Below are 27,515 nucleotides of genomic sequence, written 5' to 3' on the forward strand. Positions count from 1 at the left end.
ACACATCACATTACAGCTTTAGAGCAGTTCACAATAACTGTTCACATATCCCACCATCAGCTTCAAAGCATTTCTGCACTCTTGCATGTGTTTTGCTTGTCTGAGTGCCGCTGCACGGTCCCACATGAGGGCAGCAGCGTCCATGATGCGAAAGCAGTTCATCTCCCACATTCATCCTTCCTTTGCACACTTCAGACTTCATCCAAGCACAGAAACAAAACATAATGGTGTTAAGTCTGGTGATCTTGGTGACCACATAATTGTACAACCACGACCAACCAAGCGATTAGGGTCAGTGCTGTAGAGAATTTTGCTCACACGTCTGGAAAATGTAGAAGGGCTCCGTCATGCTGGAAGTACATTGCCGTCAAAAGTAAAGAGGGGGAAGGCAACGAGGTAGTTGGGCTTGAATAAAAGGTCAAAGACGTTGGGTTGTTAAGAGACACCTATTAGCCTTAGTAGCCCAAAAACAAATGTCCATTAAATGTGTTGTATCTCGGAAACCATTCGGAGTACAACATGTCAATAAGAAGTTTTTTGTTTTAAATGCGCGTTATTGTCATATCGCTGGATAGGTACTATTCCTCCTGGTACTCCCTGAATAGGAGTGTCATCTAGAAAGTAATGCCCCACTCCTTTTTTCCAACAGTTACTTATTTCACACAATGAATAATACACACTTGAAAGACTGATGTTTTATCTACAGTTCTATTTTTCCACGTCATCTCCTTCCAGTTCTATGGCCTTCCCTCTGCGGGAAACAAGGGAATGTATGCCCTGTCGGTGCTAGTCCTCGGTCTGGTCGCAAAGGCATTTCTTCACTGTGGGAAGCACCTCCTCGCCGTCCTCAAAATTGTTTTCCAGGTAATTTATCCTTTAATGGCCCAATCAAATGGTAGTTCGAAGGAGCTAGGCCAGAGCAGTGTGGTGGCTGGCGCATTACTGTCCAACCCCGTTTCGTGAGCAGAAGTCCTCAAATTTACGAGACCGAGCGTTATTGCGTTGAATCATAAGTTCCCCTGGGTTGCTATGGCGCCGATGTCCCTGGAACCTGTCAGGTGTGACTGCCGTGTATGGTCCCATCCCTCACTGCAAATCATGAAGCTTAGCCAAACCGCCTCACCCTCCGTCCCAGCGTCCAATTGCATTGCTGTCGACTGTGGATGTTCCGTAGACTTCACACAACGTTTGTGAACATTCCCCACAATCCCTTTCTCTACAGTGAGAAAATTTAGTGACGTACATCACTTACAGAGGCCATTTCGAAAAACTGCTGCACCTGCGCTACCTGTAGGAGGAAACGGAAATTTGTGCGCGCACCTAGGAAACTTAACTCAAACCTAAAGTTTTGCATTTGCAACATTGTTGTCGGCTGGGAATGTGTGGCATTACTCTGGCAGGGCCTAATGTGAGGTACAGGTGAGTAACGTCCGAAGTTCCGCGAGACTGTCCACGGATGACGTTGTCGTATAGAAGGAAGTTGCATAGGTAGATAAGTGTGGGGAAGTGCAGGAAGACCTGCAGACTCTCATTGTAAACAAATGTAACGTATATACACTCCTGGAAATGGAAAAAAGAACACATTGACACCGGTGTGTCAGACCCACCATACTTGCTCCGGACACTGCGAGAGGGCTGTACAAGCAATGATCACACGCACGGCACAGCGGACACACCAGGAACCGCGGTGTTGGCCGTCGAATGGCGCTAGCTGCGCAGCATTTGTGCACCGCCGCCGTCAGTGTCAGCCAGTTTGCCGTGGCATACGGAGCTCCATCGCAGTCTTTAACACTGGTAGCATGCCGCGACAGCGTGGACGTGAACCGTATGTGCAGTTGACGGACTTTGAGCGAGGGCGTATAGTGGGCATGCGGGAGGCCGGGTGGACGTACCGCCGAATTGCTCAACACGTGGGGCGTGAGGTCTCCACAGTACATCGATGTTGTCGCCAGTGGTCGGCGGAAGGTGCACGTGCCCGTCGACCTGGGACCGGACCGCAGCGACGCACGGATGCACGCCAAGACCATAGGATCCTACGCAGTGCCGTAGGGGACCGCACCGCCACTTCCCAGCAAATTAGGGACATTGTTGCTCCTGGGGTATCGGCGAGGACCATTCGCAACCGTCTCCATGAAGCTGGGCTACGGTCCCGCACACCGTTAGGCCGTCTTCCGCTCTCGCCCCAACATCGTGCAGCCCGCCTCCAGTGGTGTCGCGACAGGCGTGAATGGAGGGACGAATGGAGACGTGTCGTCTTCAGCGATGAGAGTCGCTTCTGCCTTGGTGCCAATGATGGTCGTATGCGTGTTTGGCGCCGTGCAGGTGAGCGCCACAATCAGGACTGCATACGACCGAGGCACACAGGGCCAACACCCGGCATCATGGTGTGGGGAGCGATCTCCTACACTGGCCGTACACCACTGGTGATCGTCGAGGGGACACTGAATAGTGCACGGTACATCCAAACCGTCATCGAACCCATCGTTCTACCATTCCTAGACCGGCAAGGGAACTTGCTGTTCCAACAGGACAAAGCACGTCCGCATGTATCCCGTGCCACCCAACGTGCTCTAGAAGGTGTAAGTCAACTACCCTGGCCAGCAAGATCTCCGGATCTGTCCCCCATTGAGCATGTTTGGGACTGGATGAAGCGTCGTCTCACGCGGTCTGCACGTCCAGCACGAACGCTGGTCCAACTGAGGCTCCAGGTGGAAATGGCATGGCAAGCCGTTCCACAGGACTACATCCAGCATCTCTACGATCGTCTCCATGGGAGAATAGCAGCCTGCATTGCTGCGAAAGGTGGATATACACTGTACTAGTGCTGACATTGTGCATGTTCTGTTGCCTGTGTCTATGTGCCTGTGGTTCTGTCAGTGTGATCATGTGATGTATCTGACCCCAGGAATGTGTCAATAAAGTTTCCCCTTCCTGGGACAATGAATTCACGGTGTTCTTATTTCAATTTCCAGGAGTGTATGTGGGAGCATGCACTGACTGACATGTGGGGGATCCAGGTTCAATGTTTGATGCTTTCAGAGATTTTTTTCCGTACAGGGAGAGCTGGAAAGGGCTGCTCTGAGTTTCGTGAGGCCAGGTGAGGAGTTACTTCAATTGGAAATAGTGGCACAAGGTCTGGAAAACTGGAAAAGGCTGTGTGTTGACCCCGTGCTCTACAGGACGTCAGGGCGGCCGCTCGGCATCGCGTGGTCATCTGGGCCTGATCGCCGAGTAACTTTATCTACTAAAACGGACGTAAAACTAGTGGTAAGAAAAGTGGATATAAGGCTAAATAACACTGGATAAATCCAAAGTGATGGAAATTTACCCTTGCTAGACAGTTCCGGAGTAGGTCTAATCAGTCGGGGATCATCGCAAGGTAGGCTACAGGAGACATGAGGGAGAGCGGCGCGTTTCGCCACGAGTCCCTTAGCTAACGCAGGAGCATCACGGAAATTTAAATCGTAATTGTATATTAATTTAATGTGTCTAAATATCGTTGCAAAAAAAAACAACGTATTTCTGTAATATGCAACAACTTCATGTCTGGTAAAATTTAAAAACGCATAGTAAGCAATAAATCTTTAACTTTTCTGATAGCACGAAATGAAATTTAAAAAAAAGTGAAGAACAGTAAATGTGTTCGCTGCTTCGACGTGAACAAGAGATATAACCTCACATGGGGTTATCGTTTCAATTGTATTTATATTCATAAACACCTGTCACCCCTTGTGTGCTCCTCATAACTGATAAAAATGTTCTACATTCCCCGCCAAAAAAATTTTCCAAAACTAAACCACGTCGCGCGATTACATTTTGGATGGCAAGACACGTTCCACGTATTTGTGGATAGTTGATTTATGTCGTGTGAATCTGATACGCGTGTTACCACATGTAGGTAGGGACTTAAGAAAGTAAGTTATATATGTCGTCTCACATTAAGGCCACTGCAGAACAAGAGAGGCTCATTATCAGAAGGGAGTACAGGTTCCTGCTTTCCTGCAGACAGTTCCGCTACGGTGCGGATAACAGGTGCAGCGCAGCTTAAGAGAAAGGCGCAGCAACTGAGATATACTCCTAAGTCGAAGTACGCCAGACAATATGATTCTTGTGGGAAAAAAATGTCTACTTTGCACACAGTTTCACGGTGGAAATCTGTTGGTATATGGACCAAATGTAGCCGTGGTGAAATCGTGACAATAATTTGAGGAATGCGCACAGACATGGGTGCCGCTGATCGGGAAGAAAGGCCATCGACATCGTCCAAATGGTTCAAGTAGCTCTGAGCACTATGGGACTTAACATCTCAGGTCATCAGTCCCCTAGAACTTAGAACTACTTAAACCTAACTAACTTAAAGACATCACACACATCCATGCCCGAGGCAGGATTCGAACCTGCGACCGTAGCGGTCGCGTGGTTCCAGACTGAAGCGCCTAGAACCGCTCGACCACACCGGCCGGCGACATCGTCCACAGACGACAATGTTCAGGCAATATAAGAACTGATTCGCAGATTCTCCGACGATGAAATCTTTCACACAGTGGTTGTCGAGTAGTTCCGTGACCAAAGAGCGGATTTCTAGCGTCGAGGAACTGAACGATGGGTAGAAAGCTGTTCACATAGACTTGGTGACTTTGATAAAAAATAGTGTTATTTATTTGTATCACTTCCAAGTAAAGTTCAGCATTCAATAAAAGGTTCTTGGCCTACCATAATAATGTGTAGTTTCCTGTTTGAATTCCCCTCCTGTCAGAAAATGATAGTGATTGCACTGTATAGTGGTGAAAAGCAAGTACGCTATGGAGGGCATGATGTGAGCATTAAGAATATATATGTAGAAAAATGTTCAAATGTGTGTGAAATCTTATGGGACTTAATGCAAAGGTCATCAGTCCCTAAGTTTACACACTACTTAACCTAAATTATCCTAAGGACAGACACACACGCCTATGCCCGAACCTTCGCCGGGACCAGCCGCACAGTCCAGGACTGCAGCGCCCTAGACCGCTCGGCTAATCCCGCGCGGCTAAGAATATCAGACAGGCTTCAACCATGATGCGCGTTCAGTCACATGCTATAGCGATGGCTTGTGTAACAATTTCGTGGGTACCTCAGTAGTACTGTCTGCCCTTAGATGTCGCTCATCGAATGGGATTTTTCATTTGTTTCTTTTCCGAAATTCTAAAGAAATATGTTCCCTTTCATGGACAGCCTTCTTGATGAGACCAGCTGCAGTCGTGCCGATAATTTTAACAGTCGGACTAGTAACGACTGGGCTTTTTGAGAAAGCTGCTGCGATAGCTCTTAGATTGTACCAGCCAAAGTTTTTCGTCAACATTTGGGCTGGAATGGTTGTCAAAGACTTTTACGTCTGCCAGAGGTCTTGAGGGTAAGAGATTATCACCAGTTTCTGCACACCACACTTACAGAGGTGCAGGACGTTATACTGTTTACTGTATAAGATATTTCTATTCTTTAAATGGGGACGAGTCTTCAAGAGAACAGTCTAGAGTTGTCCCATGTAAGATGAGGAACGATGTGCGTTGGTCTGCACATGGAAGGAAAAGTTTCATGCTACACCTCTCGTCAGCTTCGACTGTAGTGCGTCTGGACTCACGGCTGCCATTGTGTGAACTGGAGGCACTCAGCGCAAAGTGGCTGACCCCGCACTGTGCTGAGTCGTACCCGCGTCAGCCACTTGTTGCAGCTTCCTCTGCGTTTCGTGAAGACTGGAAACTGTCCACTCGTCACCGCATATTAGGTTTCACGTCCACCATGCGCGTGCCGTGACCAGAGCGTCCACAACAAGCGGTGGACAAGAATTGGGAAAGGAATCGGCGCTGTTCTTCTAGGTGTAAGCAAAGTAAAACCAAGGTCTAATATATGCAGTCGCAACACTTACTGCTGTGAAAATTGTTACTGTTTGACAGCTTGTGCGACAGTAGTGCCCCAAGCGGCGAGAAAGCAGCCGTAAAATTAAAGATTGTTTTTAATTATTTTTCTCTGGTTAATTATCGAAACAGTCATTACATTCTTGTGTTCCAAGCATTAGTAAATTATCAAGGGACATGAATGATCATGAAATACATGTCAAAACAGCCGAATCTCTCTGATTCAGTGACATAAGCTACAACTTTACGGTAAAGTAATATTTTCGAAAATGTGTATAATTACAGCTTACTCCGCTGAGAACAACAGAATACACAAACGTATTTCATACTTGAGAAGAACATTTCTTTCGTTGTCTTTTCTTGTTATGACAAGCACTTTCCTTCACACATAATAACTTTCTGGGAGCCTAATGTTTCGCTTAGTCATGCACATCATGCGACTTTCTAATACATAAACATTTTTGTAAATTCAGTTACTAGCAACAATTGTGGAACTGGTTTCTTCTGTGTTGGGAAACAATTTTCCTGCTTTTGTTCTTTTAGTGTGACGTCTGTGTGGTTTTTCCTTCAGTGACAGTGTGGTTGCTTATCTGCTACGTTAAATAATATAGGTAACGCATTCCATACGCGTTTCCTATGTTCCACATTCACTGATTTGACTGGAAGTGCAGTGAAGAAAACGTCAGGTTTTTGGGTAGATATACGACGCCTTTCTGCAAAAGGCTAGGTCTTCTGGTGTTTACTAGCAGTTTTTTGTTCTTAACGAACATGACATTCTCCAGTAAATATCTGTAGGTTACATGAAAATCGTATAGAAACTGTTGTGTAATGCAGAGGTTCAAACCTTCCTTGGTTGTTAGGGAAACTAAAAAAAAAAAAAAGAGAACAAATGTGATGTGGTTTCTTCTTGTTGTAACTGCAATTTATTGCGCTACACACGCTCCCGTTTGTAAAAACGATACTACAAACCATTATACCTCTCGCCGGAGGTTCGAGTTCTCCCTCGGTCATGGGTGTGTGTGTTGTTCTTAGCATAGGTTAGTTTAAGTTAGTTTAAGTAGTGTGTAAGTCTAGGAACCGATGACCTAATCAGTTTGGTCCATTAGGAATTCACACACATTTGGACATTTTGAAAGCATTATGAACAATTAGATTTGCTTTCGCTTTCACAAGATCTCGCCGAATTCAGTAGTACAACTTCCTGGCCGCATGGCGCACTGCAGTCGCAGTAGCTAACAAAAGAGAGACGGAGTGTGGCGACTGTGACGTTAGACTGTGGTAAAACTAAACCACTAGGTGCTCCGACAGAGATTTAATTTCCGCCATTCCCACATGAGTCCAGTGTCTGCACCACTGCGCCATAGCTCTTTGTGACACTATCCGGAGTGTGGCGACTGTGACGTTAGACTGTGGTAAAACTAAACCACTAGGTGCTCCGACAGAGATTTAATTTCCGCCATTCCCACATGAGTCCAGTGTCTGCACCACTGCGCCATAGCTCTTTGTGACACTATCCGATATCAGTTTACGGTTTTTCGCTTCATTGTATACATATTTCCATGGTTGACTATATGTAAAGCAGTTGTGGGGACAGATTGTACGCAGGAATAGCTAAATTCTGTTCATCAAAATATTAAAACTACAGCAATAAAATAACACTGGTTCAGAAGAATTCTAATATTCACATTAAATTTGTAATGCACTGGATACATTTCATTACTTTGGTGGTAATTTAGTCTCCAAAGTACACATGAATAGAACACAAAAGCGATTTGGTAAGAAAAATAATCATCAGTGTGAAAGATGGACCAAACACCAAAGTGCGTTACTATTCCAAATGGTGATGGCATGCATTCCCTTCGTCCTTTCTATCAGAGACTTCTTACCATTTGTATGTCACGCCAAGATCCACATTATTTCATACAGGCACTATATAGTATGCTCGAATACATCACGTTACGGTATTTTGCTGGTATCATGATCATAGCGTATTAAGGCAAGGATTATCTGAACATTTTGGGTCCACAGATCCATCACAAGGTGCAGATCACTGCTATAAAATCCCATTTCCATTTGGAAGTTGTATTTATCAGTTGCAAGCTTATGTAAGATTTTTTTCACGGCAGTTTGGTGGTCTTGTCACCTTGTCGCTGCCAGCCATTGAATCCATAACATTGCAACTCATCACGCCATCTTCTTGTTGCTCTATTTAAGAGCAGCCATTCTGTTGTTAATTGACACCATCTGTCATGAGATCTCAAGGTATGCTCTGTCCTTCGCCATTTCAGGGCTTTATCTTGGGTCAGCATATCGTTTCCTTCTGTTTTGCATGTGGCCCTGTGTGTGTGAGTCCAGATCCGAAAACCAGGTGTGAGCGTAAGGTTGACACGTATTCAAGATGTCACTTTTCAGAAATTACGGTATGTCTCGCTTCATAAGAAATCTCAACTTTCAATACTTTTTCTGTTTTTTTCCTGATTGTTTCTGAATGATAGTACTTGTACTGGTACGCCGGCTGGTGTGGTCGAGCGGTTCTAGGCGCTTCAGTCTGGAACCGCGCGACCGCTACGGTAGCAGGTTCGAATCCTGCCTCGGGCATGGATTTGTGTGATGTCCTTAGGTTAGTTAGGTTTAAGTAGTTCTAGGTTCTAGGGGACTGATGACCTGAGATTTTAAGTCCCATAGTGCTTAGAGCAATTTGAACTATTTGAACTTGTACAGTGCTCAGAGCCATTTGAACCATTTGAACTTGTACTGGTACGTATAATGGTGTAGGTATGTATTCAAGTTGGGTGTTATTTACCTTCATCAGTGGATTTTTGCAGTTCGTTAGTAATGATCTTTTTTATAATAGACCAAATATATGTCATTGTTATGACTCATTTCTTTGAGATCCAAGGCTTTTTGTAGCTCGTCTGAACTATCTGTTAAGAGCACCATGTTTGCTAATCTGAGATGATTTAATTTCTTTTCTGCAAATGAGATGTCTTTATTCTCTTAGTGTAGTGATCTAAAGTTATGTTCTAAAGTTGCTATAAATTCATTGCGATTGGATTTCATTATTTGCCTTCTCTTTCACTGTTAAGTTACCTAACTTCTCCAGTTCAATATAATTTGTGCTGTTGTCGTGGACATAGGTTGTGTACCTTGTTGCGTTAAGGCTCCATATGGTTTTATAAAACGCTCCCGGATCTCAGATTAATGTACCTGATTATAATTATAAATGAAAAGTTCTATTTAGTGTATTTTCTGCAGAATTAGTTTATATTTGGCTTACAAGCCCATCATCAGACTTAAACTGATTATCGTCGTCAAAGAAGGTAAAATATTCATGAACAACCTTAAAAAGATGTCATACGCCTTAGAGTGTGGTACGAACACATCTTTGACAGTGAGTAGTGACGCAACTTTTAAATATAAAGAAACAAAGCAGAAAACACTCATCTCGGAAAAATATGCCTATATAATAAATGAAATGAAATTAACAAACACAAAAATATAAAAAAAACTGGGTTATTTCGGAAATCCGCCTTACGGAAATACACCTAATTTATTTTTATATTTACCCAGACATGTTTCGACACCAGTCTGTCATCTTTTGTGGGTTAACTTTTATTTTATATAAAGTACAATATCACATTTGTAATAATTTAACTACTGTTGGCCTAAGAAATACAATATTTGCATTTTGCTTCGTTTTGTTTGGTCACTCACCTTAAAATTACATCGATAATTGAACTGTATTATTAAACATTAATTTTAGTGCTCGTTTTCGTCGTTTTCTTTGACAGCGTGTCATCTGAAAACTAGCCATGAAGAAAATTATCGCGTAATTGTGGAGAGCTGTTTCGAGGTTAGAGGTTATGTACGCTTCTGTACTTACATTTTCCGTCCTGTTTCGTGTCCCTGGTTGGTGTCTCAATGAGCTACTATTTAGTGCATTGCTTTAACTCAGTTCTTCATAAATTTCCGCTCACTTCTTCACCTCACAAGCACTTACACAAAGTGTGGTGAAATGTGATCTGAGCAGACACTTCTCAGTGAAATGCGTCATGTTATTGTTGTTGCTCACTTGTTCATGTTTCGTCTTGTGTGTGTTATAGTGCTGATTTTTTAAATCGCAAACACGGAGGAACGAGAAGAGGAGCTTCAAACCTTAGTAAAATGAGTATAACAAAAATATCGGCAGAAGGCAAGAATAGCGAGGAATAGTTTGAAGAGGTTTTGCACCAAGAAACGATGGAAGAATCAGTTGATATCATGAATTTGACTGGCGTTATCATATTTGAATATAATCTCTCTTGAAAGAAAAAAACGTTTCAACCGCCTGAGAGTAGAATCCTTATCTACGTGCAGTGATTAATAAAATATTCACATCCGAATGTGAAGCCTCTTTCAGCGTATGATGGATACCCCCTCGATTATACGTCAGTATATTAAGGAGCGCGCCCTGTAACAAGCAGAAGCAAACATTAACAGCGGAGCGTGGATGGTGGTCCCGCAGGCAATAAATTACCCGCCTGGAAGGAGCCGGGGGTGTTTCGAGGGCGCAGCGCAGCGCTGCGTAGGCCTGCCCACCTCCGGCGCTCCTTAGTAGAAGCACACCGGCTGACAGCCAGACGGATGAGGGCGCGCCTTTTGTGGTGGCTGCGGCCGAGGCGGCGGCAGCTGAACTAGGTACGGCTGCGCAGCTGTCGCCGGCGGCTGCTGCGCCGCCGACACGGCCCGTGTTGCGGCGTTGGCAGCGAACTAACACAACACAACACCCACGTCCTCTGCTGCCCGTGTAGAATCATCTGCCCGTTTGTGCGTCTACTTCTAACGGCGAAATTATATCGATTTTGCGGTGAAAACTCACCTACACTGACGGAACAAAATCGCAACATCAAGAAGGAGTTGTACAACATAAACGAAAGTTGGTAGGTATAATGGTCGCCTTGTCGTAGATATTGCTATAATCGCACTATTTCACTCCCATTTACGGAGCTTGTTAGCACTTGATGTTAGGTTGGCGCCATTAAAATGCATTTTAGTAATCGCTGCTGCTTACTGGATCGCTGCATGTCTCGATGCTAATGCTGGCTCTAAATCTGGTTGTCTAGGGGTAAAAAGATGAGGTCCCGTGTTTTTGATGTGCTTTTGATGATAAATAATGAGCGAAACCAACAAATATTTAAACTTCAAATATTTATTACTCTGGTGGCCGTCTTAATTCCACTGTCCACCAAAGACAATGACACAACACAAAGTAGCACTTCTTTTACATGTTCTTCGCAATGTTTATCCACCTCGAACAATAAGACACGTACACTTTACCAAAGTGACATTCAGACTCCGCTCCCGACCCTTCTTGCTGCTTGTATTTATAACCTTGTCAAAGAACTACTAAAAAGAGATGTAGTTCATAAGTCACAAGTACATCTGTTATCGTAATTTGTGCAGAAAAGTTATAAATTTATATCGAGTGACATAATTTAACAGGTTATTAAAATGACAGATTTGTTGATTTGACAGAATAATTCTTTGTTACAAAAAGGCCGTTTTTTAGAAATTTATCAATTGACTTCTCTAATTTGCATAAATAAGTAAATAACATGAATTATTAAAAACTACATTGGTTTTCGTCTAAAATAGGAGTGTTTACGTGACTACTGAGTGAAAACGGTCCTAGTGAACAAATAGGTTTCACGGGGTGATTTTTATTTAAGGAGATCCAAAATACGTAAGTTGGCTACTATTTTTCGTACGTCATATTAATTATTTAAGATGAACTTAGTGTTTTTACATGATGACATTTGCTGTATCAGTGATCAAGTGGTATTAACTTTTGTGTGGCTCAGTTATTCAGTATAATTTAATGGGTTGACTGTTTATGGAGACATGTTATGCAATCATTGTTAACATGCACAATATCTTTCTATAATCATAAATACTCGCTAAACTGGTTGAATTTGGAGGGTATCTCGGACTTCGGTAAAGTAAAGCCTTTAATAGGTTCCGTTACATAGGGGAGTTTCTATATCTGGAACATGATGTCTATTCAGATTTCACACGAGTCGCTTAAGAGTGGCGATATTAGTGCTACTGTCCGCCCCGAAAGCTGAGTGGTCAGCGCGGCGGTCTGTCAAACAAAAGGGGCCCGGGTTCGATTCCCGGCTGGGTCGGGGAGATTTTCTCCGCTCAGGGACTGGGCATTGTGTTGTCCTTATTATCATTTCATCATCATCAGTGGAAGGCAACGGGAAACCACCAGTGGAATCACTTCCCTAGACGCTCATGCGGTGGACCTCTCTGACGCAGCTTCCCCCAGGACAAGACCTGCCGTAAGGCAGAACACAACGTTTTTCATTAGTGCCACTGTGAGGACGCAAATCAGGTCTACTTTAAATACACATTGTAACGGTCGTGAGCGTTAGTTGCCTTTGAGATTGGACGTGGTGAGTCAATCATAAAATGGTTCAAATGGCTCTGAGCAGTATGAGACTTAACATCTGAGGTCATCAGTCCCCTAGACTTAGAACTACTTAAACCTAACTAACCTAAGGACATCACACGCATCCATGCCCGTGGCAGAATTCGAACCTGCGACCGTAGCAGCAGCGCGGTTCCGGACTTCATTAACATCATTCCAGGTAGCATTTTCCAACAGGATAATGGTTGCCCAAATACCGTTATTGTAGCACAACATGCTCTTCAGAGGGTCGACACGTTGCCATGGCCAGCTCTATCACTACATCTGTGTCCAGTCGAGCACCTATGGGACATCATCGGACGACAACTCTGGCGTCATCAACAACCAGCGTTAACCGTTCCTCTATTGACCGACAAAGAGCAGCACATCACAATGCATGCACGTTTTCATGCTTGCATTTAAGATTCTGAGCGGATACACCGGTTATTAATGTACCAGCATTTTTACCTGGCGCTTACATTAACCCAGGACCTTGCATTGTTAATCATTTGGCCGAGCGGTTCTAGGCGCTTCAGTCCGGAACCGCGTGACTGCTACGGTCGCAGGTTCGAATCCTGCCTTTGGCATGGATGTGTGATGTCCTTAGGTTAGTTAGGTTTAAGTAACTCTAAGTTCTAGGGGACTGATGACCTCAGATGTTAAGTCCCATAGTGATCAGAGCCTTTATTTTTTTTTAATCACTTACACATGCTAACTTGACATATGTATTCCCGAAATTTCATTACTGTGCATTAATTATTTTTTGGTGTTGCTATTTTTTCCCGTCAGTGTATTTTGTTTCGTGTTTGCTTTAGATGTATTTCTGGCCTGCGCTGAATGCTACCGCAATGCAGCAGCGCTGCTCGTGGCTGCTGGAGTACTGGTTATTCTTCGAGCTATACAGTCCCGGTTAGTACATGTCGATGAAAGGGATCTCGTACTAGACTAATTTCGGACTAATCTATCGAATGGCCATGTAAAATTAGACTTTAAAAATCGTTTTGTTTGTAATGGCAAAGAAACCGACACTTACCACCAACACTATATGTCGCATGAAAGAGCCGGCCGGAGTGGCCGAGCGGTTCTAGTCGCTTCAGTCTGGATCCACGCGACCGCTATGGTCGCAGGTTCGCATCCTGCCTCGGGCATGGATGTGTGTGATGTCCTTAGGTTAGTTAGGTTTAAGTAGCTCTAAGTTCTAGGGTACTGATGACCTCAGATGTTAAGTCCCATAGTGCTCAGAGCCATTTGAACCTTTTTTTTTCTCATGAAAGAGGCGATGAGCACTATTTGTTTGCGCCGACTCCAGTTACACATTGGAAAAACGAAATTGCAAATATCTCTCTAAACATCAGACAAAATGTGCCTGACAGTTGTTCACATTCTTCTCAATGCACACATTGAGTAACTTAGTAGAGAGGTTACAATCCGTACTATCTTCTGAAGCACTGATTCTCTCTCAAGTCCTTCTACTCTTACACCTGCAATATGCTGTCTCCACAAATTGTAGAGAGCCATTCGCTCCCAGCATTTTATCCCTGCTATATGCAGAGTTTTAAAACGTGTTTTCCAGTCAAAATTATGGAAGGCATTTCCTAAATCTACAGATGCTATAATCGTTCTACATTTCATCAGTCTATCTTCTGATGTAAATCATAGGTTCAGTACTGTAGCCCATGTGCCAAAATTTCAACGGAGCCCAAACTGACATTCCCCAGGTCGGCTTGTACCATTTTTTCCATCCGTCTGTAAGTAATTCATGTCAGTAGTTGCCTACTTCATGTATTTTGCATACCAACACGTGGGGCAATATTGTCATGGTTGACTGTCCCAAAGACCTCAGTAATTTTGCGGGAATGTAGTCTAGTCCCTGCGTCTTGTTTTCACATTGGTCCTTCAGTCTTCCGTCAAATTCTTCCTCGCAGAATTATATCTCCCATCTAATGTTCACCAACTCCCTCTTCCCTTTCTCCCCCACTCCCGGTCTGTTATTGGGATATTTGGCAGTAAAGATTAAAAATAAAAAGGTTCTTCAATTCCGTTTCTCTTGTAGAAGTAAGGAATACATTTTATGCTCACGTGTTTTATTTTTTGGAGAACAAAAATCGTCAAAATGAATTCCGCAGAGATTAATGGAAACTCAGCTCTCTATGTTCGTTTATGTGACCTCGGCGTCTTTGTTGATACGGTGTTCCTAGACTCCCGGAAAGCGTTCTATGAAGCTACGCACTGTTGCTAAGTGAAGAAAATACGATCATACCGATTATCGGTGCAGCTTTAGCAGACAGAACCCAACACGACGTTCTTAAATATCATAAACTATGAGGCTGTTCGCGGACGATGCTATGTATGGGAAAACTGCAACGCCTAAATGCTGAGCGAAATGTAGGAAGGCTTGAGGAAGATCGATGCTTGGTGCAAAGCGCAAAGCAAACAGATGTAACATATTGTGCATGAATAGATAGAGATCCATTATTGTTCGACGAGAAACCGCTGGAAACAGTAACAGCCGTGAAATACCTAGGAGTAACTGTCTGAGTAATGTGAAGTGGGATGATCTCATAAAATTAATTGTAGGAAAAACAGATGCCAGACTCATTAATTGGAGGAATTCATTGGAAATAAAATTCATCTACGAAAGACATAACTTATAAAACAATTCATCTACGAAAGACATGGCTTATAACACACTCGTTCTACGGATTCTTGCTCGTTACTCTGACATCCTTATCAAGTAGATTACTAGAATCATTCAGCAAGAGCGAGAGCGTTGGAAAGATGCCCAAGAAACTCCGGTGGCAGACGCTACAGGAAAAGCGTTGTGCATCATGGAGAGGTTAACTGTTGAAATTCCTAAAACGTACGTTCCAGTGATAGTTACACAACATATCACTTCCTCCAACGTACATCTCCCGAAATGACCACAACGAGAAAAACAGGGAAATTATATTTCATACGCAGATTTATTGTCAGTAGGAATTCCCAAGAACCGTTTTCAAATGAAAAGGTTGATGATTCAGAACGATTCCTTGGATGTGAAAATCGATTGCGCAGTTTATCCTCCGAAACACTCAGAATAGATTCAGCGATTGTAACATTACAATTAGCATCGGACAGTTCCTGAATTGTTATTGTCTTCGTAACCTGCCTGTTGGTCAGGGAATACTGTTCGCATTATCGGGGCAAGATGATCACCCGTAACAGTCGCATAATTCCTACTTGTTACCCGATCGTACAGGAAAAATGAGCCAAGACCACGGTGCTGGCTCGTGTTCCATAGTCTCACTGACATCAAGACGTATTTCACAGTAAGACGGTAACAGACAACACCATAGGCTCTCGAAACGTAAACACTTCCATTGGTCGAAAATGCTGCTTGCGGATCTGTATTCATCTAAGATGTTATCAGCGAAGCAGTTGTATTCTTAGTGGCCACAATCCGTTTCAAAGCTCTTGTATCTCTACCAGCGAACTTCGATTTTTGGCCCTCGTTGTGCTTCGCAGATTTTGTTTTTTGTTTTTTTAATATAGGTTGTCATAACATTCGACACAGCGCTTTTCCCGACGCCAGTAAGTGTGGCAGTTTTCGTTACTGAGGCTCCGAGAAGAGGGCCCCAACAATCATGCCTCGTTTGAAATCTGTGACCTCACTCATAATAAATTAATAACACCGCAGTAAATTTTGCATCCGACTGCGATCACTGCTACTAATAGTACGATGTGTGTACCACTACGTCGCAGCCTTCAACGCTGTAGAGGACGGAAGTATACTGCAACTACTATAACTCTTCTTCAACTGCTGCTGTTCCAAAGTTGTTCATGTTATTTTGTCCAACTCTCTGTAACTAAATAAACTAGCAAGACACTCAAAAGATGTGGATGTGGCCAATCGCGCCTGGAATATCTTGGAATTAAGCTCGTAAATAAATATTTCAAACACTTACGGTTTTGAAATTCAATTCATTATAGTGCACTATGGCTCTTGAATATAAATGTGTTGATCCCTTCTGAAGATGAACAGTCTCAGTTCGAAAAAAACGGGTACAAGCACTATGGAACTTAAAATCTGAGGTCATCAGTCCCCTAGACATAGAACTACTTAAACCTAACTAACCTAAGTACATCACACACATCCATGCCCGAGGCAGGATTCGAACCTGCGACCGTAGCAGCAGCGGGGTTCCGGACTGAAGCGCCTAGAACCGCTCGGTCACAACGGCTGGCAGTCTCAGTTCGAAACCAGCTTTGGGCGATGAGCTATCTCAGTTCGAAACCGGCCCCGTTGCCAATGCCGGTTTCGAACTGAGATAGCTCATCAATACTTATCCGAGCTAACCGTTTAATATTCAGCATTCTTCTGTAGCACTGTATTTCAAAAGCTTGCTGCATAGACATCTGCGCCACATACTTCTTGTCAAGGACTTGTAGAATCCATGCCAAGCAGTAACTGTTGTTTCGAAAGGTGGAAAAACGCGCTATTAAAGAGGTGGTCATAATGTCTTGGCTCACTGGTGTAAATAGTGCAATTAGCTGAGCATCAACTTCGGCCCAATTAAAATCTTTTGCAAAAAGGATTAATCGAATATCACAACTTGCCTGCTCGCCAGCTCCGATTCGTCTTCTTCATTCTTCATTCTTCATTAATATACTGTAAAATAGCTACAGTAAAAAGACAGATGTTCAAATGGCTATACAAATGGCTGCTGATCCGGGCCAAACCAAACCTATCTTACCCCATATTCCTAGCTCAAATAGGAACCGAGCAACAAGATTCTGTGTGCGACCTTTTCGGGTATATTTGTTACGGCATCTCCACGCTGTAACGATACAGAGGTATTTTGTTTTTACAAATGCTACCACAACATGTAATGTTTCCAAATGGTGTTTGACCACACATTGGATGTGCTAGGTATCTGCACATTTGATAATGGGACAGTGTAGCACAGTGTAGCCAGAAAAAGATTGCGTGAAGTGGAATAGTAAGATCAGCATAGTGTGGTATAAAGAGTTATGTTAAACAACATAAAATTCCGGTAGCTTGTCCGTCAACCACTGGAACCGATGGAAAGGATTATGAGGAATGTCTAGCATGTCGTGATTATGTCCGCCAACGTGTTCTCTGTATCTGTTAACTTACTTTCTGTTTACCTTACATAAAGTTGATCAAATTGCTTCTCTCAAGGCGTCTAGCAACAAAACTCACTTTCTTCAATCAGCCTATACATTTCCCATTTATTCTCTATAAGCTAAATACATGAGAATATTTCATTCATAAGCTCTGTGTCGCGGAAAAATGCATGTGAGTTTTATATTTAAGTTTCCAAGTGAATCCATTTTTGTACTCTCTAAATTATTGTGAAGTGCATAACAAATGTTAACTGTATTTGACCAGTGGCTCAAATGTTCTTCCGTTCACGGTAGAGCATGGGAAGAATGTTCGCATGTGCCCATGCCGGCACTAGTAAATTTAATCTCATCTACAGGACGACTGAGATGGAATGTGTAGAAGTCTGAAGGACGTTCCTGGCTTTTAGACGCAAAACCAAAAACAAAAATTCTGTGAGGAGATTTTCACAGGATCTTCGACTAGTAAAACTTGGTTGAGCTTCAACAAACTCTTGTGTTGAGAACTGCCGTACCCATGTTTATCGGCGTCATCCTGCGAATGTGTACCACTTCACATTTGCAACATGTTTGTAACCGTCAGGTGAAAACCGTATGACCATTCGCATTGGCTTTCCCGTATTCATTCGAAACTTCCTGTTGCCCAACAAGTTACTGGTCTGACACATTCGAGAGTATTTCGCCACGGGTTATGTAAGTGTTTTGCAACCAGTCTCTTGTGCCAAACGATCTTCACTTGCCTTATATCCTACCAGTGAACGAAAGCCTTTCGTTTGACCTTTGTAGTCCACTTATTTCAAATTCAAGCGCATCATTAGACGTAGTTAGGATGCGATGTGGCGGATATCTTTTAATCAGAAGATGCAACCGTTTTGCATTTAATGATACAGCCAGTATCAGCACATCTGGATGACATCTTGATAAGTTCAGACTTGATATTTTTGTTTGTTAGTTTTCTAGAGTTAACCATTCGCTGTAGAAAACATGTTTATTGATAAGAAACAGACATTAAAAATACTGGTGTACATGTCTACCATACGTCCCTGAGGCATATGGGAAATTTACCGTTCCGTCAACTGTTGACTGTCGTTGCAGGATTTATCGTCTATTACACCCGCGAGACAGTAGCTTGTCATGTCACAAACGCTACTTTGTATCGCTTACGACTGTATTTTGTGTGGTACGCGTTATAACTTGATAGTCTAGTGTAGGCTGCGACCATTATACACATATAGTTCTATATGACTGCACGAATGAGCAAAATTATACTTTGTATCTAATTGGGATTAATGAACGAGGTCCTCAATGGCTGAACTAATATTATATAAGTCCTGTGAAGCATTTGTTCCTTGGTCGTATTTCGTATTTGATATTACATGTCCGATTGCACACAACTAAATTAACGTTTCTAGCATTTGTAGTCTTAGAGAAAGCGTTTGACAATGTTTACTGGAATACTCTCTTTCAAATTCGGAATGTGGCAGGGGTAAAATACAGGGAGCGAAAGTCTATTTACAGTTTGTACAGAAACCAGATGGCAGTTATAAGAGTCGAGGGACATGAAAGGGAAGCAGTGGTTGGGTAGGGAGTGAGACAGGCTCTGAGCACTATGGGACTCAACTGCTGTGGTCGTAAGTCCCCTAGAACTTAGAACTACTTAAACCTAACTAACCTAAGGACATCACACACAATCATGCCCGAGGCAGGATTCGAACCTGCGAACGTAGCGGTCGTGCGGTTCCAGACTGTAGCGCCTTTAACCGCTCGGCCACTCCGGCCGGCTAGTGAGACAGGGTTGTAGCCTTTCCCCGACGTTATTCAATCTTTATATCGAGCAAGCAGTAAAGGAAACAAAAGAAAAATTTGGAGCAGGCATTAAAATCCATGGAGAAGTAATAAAAACTTCGAGCTTTGTCGATGACATTCTAATTCTGTCAGAGACAGCAAAGGACTTGGAAGAGCAGTGGAACGGAAAGGATAGTGTCTTGAAAGGAGGATATAAGATGAACATTAACAAAAGCAAAACGAGGATAATTGAATGCAGTCGAATTAAGTCGGGTGATGCTGAGGGAATTAGATTAGGAAATGATACACAAAGTAGTAAAGGAGTTTTGCTATTTGGGGAGCAAAATAACTGATGATGGTCGAAGTACAGAGGATATAAAATGTAGACTGGCAATGGCAAGGAAAGAGTTTCTGAAGAAGAGAAATTTGTTAACATCGAATATAGATTAAAGTTTCAGGAAGTCATTTCTGAAAGTATTTGTATGGAGTGTAGCCATGTATGGAAGTGAAACATGGACGATAAATAGTTTGGACAAGAAGAGAATAGAATCTTTCGAAATGTGGTGCTACAGAAGAATGCTGAAGATTAGATGGGTAGATCACGTAACTAATGAGGAAGTATTGAATAGGATTGGGGAGAAGAGAAGTTTGTGGCACAACTTGACTAGAAGAAGGGATCGGTTGGTAGGACATGTTCTGAGACATCAAGGGATCACCAATTTAGTATTGGAGGGCAGCATGGAGGGTAAAAATCGTAGAGGGAGACCAAGAGATGAATACACTAAGCAGATTCAAAAGGATGTAGGTTGCAGTAGGTACTGGGAGATGAAGAAGCTTGCACAGGATAGAGTAGCATGGGGAGCTGCATCAAACCAGTCTCAGGACTGAAGATCACAACAACAACAATAACAACAGGCTGCGACCATTATACACATAGAGTTCTATATGACTGCACGAATGAGCAAAATTATACTTTGTATCTACTTGGGATTAATGAACGAGGTCCTCAATGATTGAACTATTATTGTATACGTACCGTGAAGCATTTGTTCCTTGTTCGTATTTCGCATTTGATGTACATGTCTTCTGGCACACAACTAACTTAACGGTTTGAAACCCGATAGCTCCTAGCAGTGTTTGCCTTGTAGTTAACGTTGCGTTCCTTCTCCCTTCTCTCAGTGAACTACTACCCCCCCCCCCCCCTCCCACTTCCCCCCGCTCCAAGCCAGCTAACTGGATTAACTGGCTGACAGTTCAGAGGCCCGAAGCGGTATACGAATTTCAGTTGGCCCATACATATTGAATTACTGTTGTGTTCAAAGCACTCTCACGGTTGATGGTGACTTCATTTATTTTACACAAATTGTTTGAAGCTAATTTATCCCAGAAAGCAAATACGCGATGCTAGCTCTATTCAGAGATTTCTGTCCATTATGTGGTTATAGGGAGAGATGGGTAATACATAATATGTACAAGAACCAAGAGGGAATAATAAGAGTGGACGGCCAAGAACGAAATGTTCGGATTCAAAAGGGTGTAAGACAGGGATGTAGTCTTTCTGCCCTACTGTTCAAACTGTACATCGAAGAAGCAATGATGGAAATAAAAAGAAGTTCAGGAGTCGAATTAAAACTCTAGGTGAAAGGATAGCGATGGTAAGGATCGCTGGTGACGTTGCTATTCTGAGTGAAAGTGAAGAAGAATTACATGATCTGCTAAATGGAATGGACAGTCTAATGAGTACAGAGTGTGGATTGAGAGTAAATCTAGAAAGACGAAGATAATGAGAAGTAGTTGAAATGATAACAGCGAGAAACTTAACATCTTGATTGATGGTCACGAAGTAGATAGGCAGTAAAATAACCAATGACGGACGGAGCAAGGAGGCCAGCAACAGCAAACTAGCAATGGCAAAAAGAGCATTCCTGACCAAGAGAAGTCAACTAATATCAAATGTCGGCCTTAATTTGAGGAAGAAATTTCTGAGAATGTAAGTCTGGAGTGCAGCATGGTATGGTGGTGAAACATGGACTGCGGAAGAACCGGGACAGAAGAGAATCGAAGCATTTGAGATGTGGTGCTACAGGCGAATGTTGAAAATTGGGTGGAGTGGTAAGGTAAGGAATGAGAAGGCTCTGCGCAGAATTGGAGAGGAAAGGTGTATGTGGAAAACGCGAGGAGAAGGGACTGAATTATAGGACTTCTGTTAAGGCACCAGTGACTGACTTTCATGGTACTAGAGGGAGCGGTAGAGGGCCAAAACGTTAGGGTAAGACAGAGATTGGAAAATATCCAGCAGATAATTGAGGACGTAGGTTACAAGCGGTACTATGAGATGAAGAGGTTGCCGCAGGAGAGAAATTCGTTGCGGGCCGCATCAAACCAGTCAGAAGACTGATGACTCAAAAAATAAATTTAAAAAATGTGGTTCTGTCTTCCATTATTATTGTAGAAGTATTGCGAACCGCTTCTGCGCAGTACCTATTTCGCGGTAAGTTATAAAGGATGGAAGCACCAAAGTTTCTTGGAAATTTTTTATGAGTTCCCCATGGTTTAATTTAAATAGTGAGGCTGATGAATTTGTGTGATGTTAGATCAGGGTTGAGAAAAAGTCGGCTTAAAAAACTCGGGGGTTAAATTGAATTTCTGTGGGTTTTATCTGGTTTTTTAAATTTTTTGTTGTATTGACTATTAGATATGCCAACACTGCATCCTTTGAGAGAATCTTCTCCTCCTACAGGCTTGTTTGATCAAAATTAAGGAATAATTAAGGAGAGAAAATACCCAGAAATTGGTGAAGAAGATCTACAAATTTCTACATGCTTCCAAACAGGAGTAAACTGTACTTCACAGTCATTGTGATTCTATCTCAGGTTATAATTTTTTCCTGGAAGTGTAAATGTTATTTAGCTATGTTTTTTACATTGAAAGAAAAGTTAAGGCACGATATTAATCAAATAAATTCTTATGACACCAAATAGTTGCCTTCAGTAAATATGATATTTTTTAAAAATTTATGTTAGACTAACTATGTAACATTCTGCATGTTAATTAAATTTTCATAATTACAGTTAGGTTTTACTGAGGTTTTGGTGGGCTTTTTAAAATGAGTTTTTCGTTTTTTAAACCGCGTGTTTTTTGGCTTATGTATGAGAGAAAAGTATTACTTCTAAGTTTCCGTTCCCAAAAAACTCTGTGCTTCAAACTCTGATGACTGCAGACTATAATGATTAGTGAGTTATAATATCAGATACAAGTGTGAAACAAAAGTAAGCTGATGTTTATGGTTCAAATGGCTCTGAGCACTATGGGACTTAACATCTATGGTCATCAGTCCCCTAGAACTTAGAACTACTTAAACCTAACCAACCTAAGGACATCACACAACACCCAGCCATCACGAGGCAGAGGAAATCCCTGACCCCGCCGGGAATCGAACCCGGGAACCCGGGCGCGGGAAGCTGATGTTTATGCCCAGTAGGTATGCAATTATGTTTCAGTTTTGGTTAATAAATTTCATCCTCAAGGCAAGTAGCATGCTTCAACCTCTGATGTTAAACGCCAAATGCACGCTATGGTGATTATGACATTTGAGGAACAAACACAGGGGCGAAATATAATCTCTGCTATGTGTACGTTTTAGCTTTTCTCATAAATTTCGTCCTCAAGACAAGTAGCATGGTTTGGGCCCTGGTGTTGGATGCCAACTGCATACTACGGGGTCACAACCGGTACAACAGCCTCGCATTTGCTAACGTGGCATTAACGGGCCAACCAGTCGGGAGGCCAGGTGTCAGTATTGTGGGATACTGATGCAGTTCCCTGCTCCAGCACTCGGCTACCTGCTCCAGCCTGGATTCCATTGCCGATAAAGGGAGAGGTCGGGGCAGCTTATGAAAGGCACCGCGGGGCGCCCGGTGGTCCAGATGAAACTCACTGAATGGGGCGGTGGCCTTGACGTCGTCGGAAGGCTGACGTACGAGCCAGGGCTGGTGAGCCTCAGTGATGGGATTATCGTCATGTTGAGTGAAACCATGACTGCACCTTACCGGTCGTACAATGTCTCACACTGACAGCATTCTGAAAGGTATCCCCGGCGTTATTACGAGGGCAGTTCAATAAGTAATGCAACACATTTTTTTTCTCGGCCAATTTTGGTTGAAAAAACCGGAAATTTCTTGTGGAATATTTTCAAACATTCCCGCTTCGTCTCGTATAGTTTCGTTGACTTCCGACAGGTGGCAGCGCTGTACGGAGCTTTTAAAATGGCGTCTGTAACGGATGTGCGTTGCAAACAACGGGCAGTGATCGAGTTTCTTTTGGCGGAAAATCAGGGCATCTCAGATATTCATAGGCGCTTGCAGAATGTCTACGGTGATCTGGCAGTGGACAAAAGCACGGTGAGTCGTTGGGCAAAGCGTGTGTCATCATCGCCGCAAGGTCAAGCAAGACTGTCTGATCTCCCGCGTGCGGGCCGGCCGTGCACAGCTGTGACTCCTGCAATGGCGGAGCGTGCGAAAACACTCGTTCGAGATGATCGACGGATCACCATCAAACAACTCAGTGCTCAACTTGACATCTCTGTTGGTAGTGCTGTCACAATTGTTCACCAGTTGGGATACTCAAAGGTTTGTACCCCGCTGGGTCCCTCGTTGTCTAACCGAACACCATAAAGAGCAAAGGAGAACCATCTGTGCGGAATTGCTTGCTCGTCATGTGGCTGAGGGTGACAATTTCTTGTCAAAGATTGTTACAGGCGATGAAACATGGGTTCATCACTTCGAACCTGAAACAAAACGGCAATCAATGGAGTGGCGCCACACCCACTCCCCTACCAAGAAAAAGTTTAAAGCCATACCCTCAGCCGGTAAAGTCATGGTTACAGTCTTCTGGGACGCTGAAGGGGTTATTCTGTTCGATGTCCTTCCCCATGGTCAAACGATCAACTCTGAAGTGTATTGTGCCACTCTTCAGAAATTGAAGAAACGACTTCAGCGTGTTCGTAGGCACAAAAATCTGAACGAACTTCTCCTTCTTCATGACAACGCAAGACCTCACACAAGTCTTCGCACCCGAGAGGAGCTCACAAAACTTCAGTGGACTGTTCTTCCTCATGCACCCTACAGCCCCGATCTCGCACCGTCGGATTTCCATATGTTTGGCCCAATGAAGGACGCAATCCGTGGGAGGCACTACGCGGATGATGAAGAAGTTATTGATGCAGTACGACGTTGGCTCCGACATCGACCAGTGGAATGGTACCGTGCAGGCATACAGGCCCTCATTTCAAGGTGGCGTCAGGCCGTAGCATTGAATGGAGATTACGTTGAAAAATAGTGTTGTGTAGCTAAAAGATTGGGGAATAACCTGGTGTATTTCAATGCTGAATAAAACGACCCCTGTTTCAGAAAAAAAATGTGTTGGATTACTTATTGAACTGCCCTCGTAATTGTGTATTCGCACAAGTCACGAGTGCGTATAAATATCCAGGTCGAAGCGCCGAGATCATTGTGCCAGTGACGTTATTGCTCATTCGTGCGAGTCGCGGAATGGAAGGCAGTGGTGGTGGTCGAAAGTAGCGGGCAGATGCACAACAAATAGCCGTAATTGCGAACAACTTAAGCCGGAACGATCGCACATATAATGTTGAGAGAAAGGCGAAAGGCGAACCAAAAGCTGCGTTTTGTTGGCGGAACACTTAGATAATGAAATAAGTCCACTAAAGAGGCTGTTTGCGCTACGCTTGTCTGTCCTCTTCTGGAGTATTGCTGCGCGAAATGGGATCGTCACCCGATAGTAATGACGTATTGATTCGAAAAAGTTCAAAGAAGGACAGCAAGTTTTATGTTATCACGAAGTAAGGGAAAGTGGGATGGCAATAATTAAAACGAAAACTTTTTCGTTGCGGAAATATCTTTTCACGAAACTTCAATCTCCAACTTTCTCCTTCGAACGCGAAGATATTTTGTTCGGGCCCATCTACATAGGGAGAGATGCTCATCGTAATTAAATAAAAGAAATCAGAAACCGCACAGATTTAAGCATTCGTTTTTCCCGCGCGCTGTTGAGGAGTGGAAGGGTAGAGAGCTAGTACGAAAGTGGTTCGATGACTTCTTTGCTAGGCTCTTAAAGTGTGAATTGCAAAGTACTCACGTAGATGTGATTACAATAATGGGTAGAAAAATGTAATCTGTATTAAGAGTGTACAGGTATATAAAAGAGTATACGGAAGTAAATTACTGCAATGTTCGTGTCTTCCGGTGGCGTCCTTGACAGATTACAGTACTGACTGGATTACAGTGTTTGATATGCACAGGATGATTCAAAGACAAAGAACAGATCAACTGTTTATTACAGACGAGCTATGGAAGATAGAAAGGCATTGCGCACGTCACTTGTTTTGTGTTCGCACAGGTACTATACCGTACACGGCAGCTTACTTCATAGCATACACGAATCAAGAAGTCCCTGTTTATTGAATCGACCGCTTCAACAATTCGATTTCTCAGCTCTTGAAAAGTAGTTGCCTTAGGTAGAAGAAAGACACTATTTTTTATGAAAACCCACTAAAAAATCGGAAAGTTTGATTCTGGTGGCCTGAAAGGCCAAAAGCTATGAAGAAGCTCTTGTTGCCTACCTGCTGTAATGGAGTTCAGATAATGCTGCACCTCAAGGTGAAACTGAGGCCGGGTGCCGTCGTGCACAGAAATGAAATCATTTGAATCTTCGTGAAGTTAACGAAGTAACCAGTTTTGCAGCATGCCCAGGTATGACACTCCTGTCACAGTATCATCTGAAAAACAGAAACGTCCATAAACACTTCTTAATAGAAACGGCACATTAGTTCGGTGAATCTCTTTCAGGTTCGACGACGATGCCAGGATGTTGTGACCCCAAAATTCGGGCATTATGGCGGTTTACTTTACCGCTTAGATGCAACATCGATTCGACCGAAAAGATGAGTCGTTCGGAAAAAGTCCTCTGCCAAATACAAAATTAGTACATGGTCGCCGGGACTTAATTGCTGTAGAAACTGCAGCAGGTGTCGCTTCAAAACACGTCGTACCGTAGTTTGAGAAGGTTGTTCCTGTCCTGCACGCCGTGTGCACTTCTGAGGCTTCCGTGTGAACGCATTTATGTAGCGTACGCAGACGCTCGACATTTTCATCAGATGTGCGTGGTCGACGACTGCTCTTTCCTTTGCGTATGCAACCAACTTCCAAGAATTTGGTATGCCAGTCATAATAAATCCGCTTGTGCAGAGACGGCTGCTTGCTGAATCGACGGTGGAATGCACGTTGCACCTGATCAATGGATTGTCTGCGCGCAATTTCCAACACACAAAATGATTTTCTTGGGGCGTAGTCGCCATGTTGCTGAAAACAATAGCCTACCTGTGTCCAAACTTTGCACCTTCCCATACCCAGTGACATGCGCATTGTGTCCCTTTCTTTTATAATTTGTCTGGAATAAAACATTGAAATTGCTATTTCTTTTTGAATCACCTGGTATGTCAGAATGGCGTGTGTCGTTCAATATTTCAGTTTAGTACTGAAATGAAATGGCATTGCTGGCCGGAAGGCCCCATTCGGGTTCGGCCGCCAAGTGAAAGTCTTATTTCAGTCGGCACCACACTGGTCGCCTTGCGTGCCGGTGATGATGAAATTATGATGATGAGGACAAGACAACAGCCAGTCCACGAACGGAGAAAATCTCCAACCCGGCCGGGAATCGAAGCCGGGCCCGCTGCCTGGGAGGCAAGCACGTTACTACTCAGCTAAGCAGGCGGACAGTTTAGCAATGTGTCGAGCTTAATAGTTATTAATTTTTAGGTGAAGGGGTGACTGTGTCATGCTTCTATCTATACATAAAGTCCCTCGCCGCTCTTCTTTTTTCCCCATGCTAATCTCAGAAACTACTGTATGGATTTTGATACGTTTTTCACTAGAAGATCGACTGATTCACTAGGAAGGTTTGTGTGAATCATTTGTTATCGTTAAGCCAGAGAAGTCATCCAGGTATATATACTTAGTGCAAAGTTGGGGCGAGTCGATAGTGGTGTCTAGTTCATTTATCTGTATAGCAAACTCAATAATGGCTTAAACTAAATGAAACCAACAACTTAATTCAGTATCAATCTGCAGCCATAATGTCGTTGAAAAATCTCCCTTACAGTTAGCAAGTCGATTACCCTTATCCATTAGCTGCGGTCAAACTAGATTTAGGGATCTTTCTTACTCCAAACAACAGATTCGGCATTT

At 43.2% G+C, this 27,515-nt stretch overlaps 1 protein-coding gene across 2 annotated transcripts in view; it reads left to right on the top strand.

The window, feature by feature from the left end:
• Positions 1-27,515, top strand: part of LOC124617721 — a 422,320-nt gene that overhangs the window by 274,787 nt on the left and 120,018 nt on the right. The window lies entirely within an intron of this gene.

Source organism: Schistocerca americana, chromosome 1, assembly GCF_021461395.2.
Source record: "Schistocerca americana isolate TAMUIC-IGC-003095 chromosome 1, iqSchAmer2.1, whole genome shotgun sequence".
Taxonomy (NCBI): domain Eukaryota; kingdom Metazoa; phylum Arthropoda; class Insecta; order Orthoptera; family Acrididae; genus Schistocerca; species Schistocerca americana.